Consider the following 6,334-nt stretch of genomic DNA (forward strand, 5'->3'; position numbering starts at 1 on the left):
CAATCGATCGGCTTCAGTTAGCAGCAGTAGTGAAGGAATCGCTCCATCGGGTTCAGTTAACAGCCATCGATCGGTCGCTCGGGTTGAGTAACGCGTAGCTTGAAGTGCAGTCGCTCGGGTTCAGTTAGAACCCAACGCCTCGCTCGGGTTCAGTTAGAGCCAACGCCTTGCACACACGCGCATACGTGTACGAGAGAAACGCGCATAGCTCGGCTCCGACCTCCCACCGTAACCAGCAACTCCCTGAAATTTTCCTCCCCCTCGCTTCTACCACGGTTTTTTCCGTCATGGACATCCCAAAGAATGCCATGCAGCTGCTTCTCCGGCCCGCCCAGGATGAAAAGCCCATTTTCTGTCATGATTTTTTGTCATAGAAGTAGGATCCCACCACATCTATGATGATACCGGGTTTTGTCATAATTATCGTCATAGAAGTGTCATATGTATGACAGAATTTTTTTTCGTTCGGCCCAAAATGTCACGGATGTGTCTTTTTTTGTAGTGACGACGGGTAAACAAATTACTATTCAGCAATTTATAGAACTTCAAATAACCATGATGATATCCAGGCAATGATCATTATATAGGCATCACGTCCAAGATTAGTAGGTCGACTCCTGCCTGCATCTACTACTATTACTCCACACATCGACCACTATCCAACATGCATCTAGTGTATTAAGTTCATGGAAAAATGGAGTAATGCAATAAGAACGATGACATGATGTAGACAAGATCTATTTATGTCGAAATAGACCCCATCTTATTATCCTTAATAGCAACGATACATACGTGTCGGTACCCCTTCTGTCACTGGGATCAAGCATCGTAAGATCGAACCCATCACAAAGCACCTCTTCCCATGGCAAGAAAAATCGATCTAGTTGGCCTAACTAAATCAAAGATTCAAAAAAGAAATACAAGGATATAAGTAATCATGCATATAAGAGATCAAAGAAGCTCAAATAACTTTCATTGATAAAAACATAGATCTGATCATAAACTCGAAGTTCATCGGGTCCCAACAAACACACCGCAAAAAGAGTTACATCAAATAGATCTCCAAGAGACCATTGTATTTAGAATCAAAAGAGAGAGAGAGAGGAAGCCATCTAGCTACTAATTACGGACCCGTAGGTCAACAATGAACTACTCACGCATCATCGGAGGGGCACCAATGAGGATGATGAACCCCTTCGTTATGCTGTCTAGATTGGATCTGATGGTTCTGGAACTTGCGGCGGCTGAATTGATTTTCGTCGACTCCCCTAGGGTTTCTGAAATATTTGGGTATATAGAGCAAAGAGGTTGTGCGAGAGGCCACCGAGGTGGGCACAACCGACTTGGGCGCGCTTGGGCCCCCAGGCGCACCCTGGTGGGTTGTGCTCCCCTCGGAGCCCCCCTCTGGTACTTCTTTGGCCCAACATGTGTCTTTTGGTCAAAAAAATCACCAAAAAGTTTTGTTGCGTTCGGACTCCGTTTGGTATTGATTTTCTGCAAAGTAAAAAACAAGCAAAAAACAGCAACTGGCACTGGGCACTATTTCAATAGATTAGTCACAAAAAATGATATAAAGTTGATATAAAATGATTGTAAAACATCCAAGAATGATAATATAACAACATGGAACAATCAAAAATTATTGATAAGTTGGAGATGTATCAGTCATCAAACCGGGTCTTCTACTTTTGTTTACTGACCTACATGCTGGCCAACTAGAATTGTTCCTCTTAAACTTCGGTGAGATTATTTTATGACCTAAGGTTAATGAGGTTGAAAGGATACAACAATATAGACCTATTTGCCTTCTTAATCTTAGTTTTAAAATATTCATGAAGGTTGCGGCTATTAGGCTAAATTTGGTGGCTGAACATGTGGTTCGTATGCAAGGTAGACACATACTCGATGGAGTTGTTATCCTTCATGAAACAGTCCACGAATTACATCAGAAAAAGTCGAATGGGGTGGTACTCAAAATAGACTTTGAAAAAGCTAATGACAGAGTCAAGTGGCCCTTTCTTCAACAGACTCTCAGAATGAAAGGATTTTCTGCAGAGTGGCGTGCTATGATCCATAGCTTCATTTCTGGAGGTAGTGTTGCCATTAAGGTTAATGATGATGTTGGACACTATTTCCAAACGAAGAAGGGATTGCAACAAGGTGACTCAGTATTGCCCATTATATTCAATATAGTGGCAGATATGCTAACAGTCATGATTGAGCAAGCCAAGGTTGACAACCGAATTGACGGGGTAGTAAATAATCTAGTTTATGGTGGTCTCTCTATACTTGAATATGTCAACAATACGATTCTCTTTATGGATCATGACCTCGAGAAAGCAAGAAATATGAAATTAATTTATCAACATTCGAGCAACTCTTGGGTGTTAAGATCAATTTTCATAAAAGTGAATTGTTTTGCTTTGGCGAAGCTCAAGACGAGGCCCACCTGTACGCTGAACTGTTCGGCTGCGGGTTGGGCTAGTTTCCGATCACGTATCTGGGGACACCGACACATTAATGGAGGCTCACAAATGCTGAATTGAAACACGTCGAGGAGAGACTTCAAAAAAGACCTAGAAGTTGGAAAGGTAAACTGATGTCTCTGGGTGAAAGATTGGTCCTCATAAATTCAGTACTAAGTAATATGGTACTATATGATTTCCTTATTCCAATTGCCAAAAGGAGTTTTACATAAATTGGATTATTTTCGACCATGATTCTTTTGGCAAGGAGATAGCGAGAGAAAGAAATATCGACTTGCTAAATAGAGTGTGGTTTGCTGTCCCAAGGACCAAGGCGGGTTGAGCATTCATGCCTCGAGGTTAAGAAGGAAATTTGTGGGTTCCAAGGCGGTATCCCTAGTATACAAGAAGCCTGGGGATCCCACTTTTGGGCGGGTCTAATGGCTATGAAGAAATATTGCTTCTGCTATGGTTTCTTCTCGATTAAGGATGGCTCAGGAATTAGATTCTGGGAGGACAAGTGGCTCAGAAATGCCACACTCTAGGAACAATATACAGCTCTATATAACATTATCCGCCATAAGGGCGATACTATCGCCATGGTAATGGAATCATTTCTGCCAAACGTGACATTCAGAAGATATTTAATTGGACCCGGACTCCAATCGTGGAACATCCTACTCCAACAGTTGTCCATGGTGCAATTGTCGGATGGGTCTGATGTATTTCGGTGGAACCACATAGGAATGGACAATTCTTAGTGGAGTCTATGTATAGATCGTTAATCCAGTCTAATGTGCCTGTCGACAATAATAAGATGATCTGTAAGATGAAGATTCCTCCTAAGAATACAATCTTTGCATGTTATCTTTGTCGCGGAGTCATTCTTACTAAAGATAACCTTATTAAGAGGAATTGACATGGAAGTCCGCAATGTTTTTTTGTCATCATGATGAGACAATAAAATATTTACTCTTCCAATGCAAATTGGCTCGTTCTATATGGTAAGTCATCCAAATAGATTATGGCTTGTATCATCCTTGTAGTTTGCTAATGTATTTCGCAAATGGTTACATGGGATTGATCACAAGTTTAGAACTCTTCTCAGGGTGGGAACACTTGCCGTTGTTTGGTCACTTTGGCTATGTAGAAATGATAAGTTTTTTAACGATAAAGTACTTCTCTCATGCACGTTATCTACAGATATACCTGGACTCTTCGTTTATGGTCCTCTCTACAATGCATGGAGAATCGAGACCTGATTACGGAGGCGTGTATACAATTGGAGGCTACAGCGAGGGATACTTCCAACGTCGGTGGCAGCATGATCTTAGGATTGACCCCCTCCGCTTTAGGCGTTAATACATATTCTACATGTTTCTATGTATTTCACCTTTTTATTTTTTGTTTGCATGAGAAGACCTTGTTTGGCTGTGTGCATCTCAGTTATGTATAGGCCGGATGTAGTATTTAAATCTTTTAAATAATAAAGCGCCCCTTTTAGAAAAAAATATAAAGCAAATAACAGGAGTAGGGTGTTACATGGATGCTAGACCCCAAACGGACATCTGTTCCATTCGAATTTTGTCCATTTGGGATAGAAAAATAGACAACAAACGGCAGGCAAAGGGAGGCCGGGCATAGTCACTGGACCCAACGCGTAAACCCATCCCAAATGGACAACTAGGCCCATCTCGCCCGCTGCACTCGCAACGCACTGTCGCGCCTGCCGCGCTCGCAACGCACTACCGCGCCCGCCGCGCTCGCAACGCACTGCCGCACCCCACCGCCCTGCCGTGCCCTACCCCCGCAGTGCAGGCAGCGCCCTGCAGCGCCACCCTGCCCCTGTAGTGCATGCAACACCCCGCCGCCGTGCCTGTCGTGCCCGCTGCTTCGCGCCCTGCATGCCTGTCGGAGCTCCTGCCGCCGCACTCGCTAGTCGTGCCGGCCGCCGCACTCGCCGCTTGTCGTGCGGTGCCCTGCCGCCTATCGCACTCGCCGCTCGCGCGTTGTGCCCCGCTCTGGCCGCCACCCGCTTCGCTCCCGCTGACGCCGCACCTAACTTGGGCCGACACGCCAGCGCCCCACTCCGGCTGACGCGCTCCGCTGCGTGCCAGTGTACCGCTCCGGCCGCCGCACCAGTGCACCGGTCTGGTCGACACGCCCGTGGCTGCATGCGTTGGTGGGTGGGCATGATGAGCCGAGGAGAGAAAAGAGGAGAGGGTGACATGTGGGACACGCCCGGGCACAAGAATGAATGGGAGGCGAAGGCGTACATTTTCTGTCCGCTTTTGCCACAAATTGAGAACAACTTTGGTCTGGAAATGGAGCAGAACAGACACAAATCAGATGAAAAATGGGGATAGGATCTGCAGTTGGGACATCTTTTTTGTCCGTTTGACGCAAATGGAGGCGACCGGACAATTTGGGGGCTAGCGTTGGATTGTCCCTAAGCATGTACAACTGGACCTCTCAAACCCACCACATTAGCCCGGGCGGGCCGCCCGGTCACTGCCCGGTCATGATTTTTTGACCCGGATGGGTACCTCAAACGACACTCCAACGCCCGGGCTAACCGGCACCCTCCATATCCAGTCCAAATATGGGGTGGATATGGGGGCACCCGGGCATGCCCGCCACATCGGACCTGAAAGCCCGACCCCACCCTAAATTGCACCAAATCCACCCCGAGTTGCCGGATCCATTTGCCATCTCCTCTCTTCTTCCTCCTCCGTGCCATCCGGCTCGCAGCTCCACCATCGGTCCGCTCCATAGCCGTTCCCACACCTGCTTTCCCGGATGGTCCATGGTTTCATCATCGTTTTTGCATGCGAAAACCATTGTTTTTGCACATTGCGGAGAGAGTGGAGGCATACAACAACTACTTCAAGCTGAGAATGGATGGCTACGTCCAACTCTCTTCTCGGCCAAGCAGAAGTGCATGGCTGCTTTGAGGATGCTTGCACTTGGTATTGCTGCAGACACCACTAGTGAGATGGTGAGGATGGGGGAGAGCACGTTCCTGAAGACTACTGTCAAATTTGCTCGCACCATGGTTGAGGTGTTTGGATCGGAGTATCTCAGAGAACCAAATGCGCAGGACACGGAGAAGTTGTTGGCTATTGGAGAGGCAAGGTTTTTTTAGAATGCTCGGATCAATTGATTGCATGCATTGGCAATGGAAAAACTGCCCCAAAGGTCTGCGGGGAATGTATCAAGGTCACACCAGAGAGGCCACCATCTTACTAGAAGCGTGTGATGCCCCCTATTCAATCGTACACTAATCATACACGCAAACATGTACAATCAAGATTACGAACTCACGGGAAGATATCACAACACAACTCTATACACAAATTAAAGTCATACAAGCTTCATATTACAAGCCAGGGGCCTCAAGGGCTCGAATACATAAGCTCGATCACAAACGAGTCAGCGGAAGCTACAATATCTGAGTACAAAGATAAGTTAAACAAGTTTGCCTTAAGAAGGCTAGCACAAACTAGGATACAGATCGAAAGAGGCGCCGACCTCCTGCTTGGGATCCTCCTAAACTACTCCTGGTCGTTGGCGACCTGCACGTAGTAGTAGACACCCTCGGTGTAGTAGGAGTCGTCAAAGTTGGCGTATGGCTCCGGGGCTGCAACATCTGGTTGCGGCATCCAAGAAGGAAGGAAAAGGGGGAGCAAAGCAACCGTGAGTACTCATCCAAAGTACTCGCAAGCAAGGATCTACACTACATATGCAATGGTATCAATGAAATGGATAGTATCTGTGGACTGAACTGCAGAATGCTAGAATAAGAGGGGGATAGCTAGTCCTATCGAAGACTACGCTTCAGGCAACCTCCATCTTGAAGCATGAAGAAG

This window comes from Triticum dicoccoides, chromosome 3B (genome assembly GCF_002162155.2).
Source record: "Triticum dicoccoides isolate Atlit2015 ecotype Zavitan chromosome 3B, WEW_v2.0, whole genome shotgun sequence".
In the NCBI taxonomy this organism is placed as follows: Eukaryota; Viridiplantae; Streptophyta; class Magnoliopsida; order Poales; family Poaceae; genus Triticum; species Triticum dicoccoides.